The sequence below is a fragment of the Chelonoidis abingdonii genome, chromosome 1, assembly GCF_003597395.2.
Source record: "Chelonoidis abingdonii isolate Lonesome George chromosome 1, CheloAbing_2.0, whole genome shotgun sequence".
Lineage (NCBI taxonomy): Eukaryota > Metazoa > Chordata > Testudines > Testudinidae > Chelonoidis > Chelonoidis abingdonii.
This window is the reverse complement of record NC_133769.1, coordinates 312,892,616-312,893,449: the sequence shown is the minus strand read 5'-3', so window position 1 is coordinate 312,893,449 and position 834 is coordinate 312,892,616.

The window sequence follows — 834 nt, the reverse complement described above, 5'->3', positions numbered from 1 at the left end:
GTTTAATTATTGATTTTTTGTAAATATTTCACTTTTAAACTATTTTAGTTAAAAATCTTCATTAACAAAACAAACGCTGTTTTAAAAAACGTTGAATGTTTAACTAAATCAAAAATTCATACTGCTTTGTCTTTGTTAAAATATATTATCTGTTTGCTGCGTTGAAGAAAAAAAAATCAGAATACATAAGGTTTTTTAGTTAAATAAAACTGTAAAGTGCTCGTCTGTAATGTCTCGCTCCTAAACAGCATGAAAGAAAATCTTCAAATATTTAATGATGATTAACCTATTGAATTGCGAGATAGTTTCCTACGATTACTTCATAAAATAATCTGTTCAATTAGCTCCTTTGGTAAAAGAAATAATCATTAGTTTGTACAGCTGTATCAGACAAGAGATTGAAGTTTCAAAATAAATTACTTAAAAATGAACTGTTTTATCTCCGAGTTGTGAGACCATGTATAAGGTTAGTAAACAACCAACAAGATTATTTTATGAGAGCATCCATGATGGAATTGAGTCTAGTGATTTAATCAATTCACCCTGCTAAATCTTGGACAGTATGTGTTCAGCCTGAATGCAACAGTTGCCTGCTGGGTAAGAAACTGTGTTTGTTACAACCAGGGCCTGCGGCCCGCAGTCAGTGATCATTTCAGCCATGCGCCATGCCCGCCGCCCAGGTCTGTGAGCGGGGACAGGGAAGGCTCCCTGGCAGTTGGATTTTCTCTCTACGCTGTTGGCTGGTCGAGTGCGCCCGCTCGGACTGGGACATCGGATGCCGGGAGAGTCAGGGCAAGGTGCAGGAAAGAGACCGGGCTAGGCTTGGTAAACGAT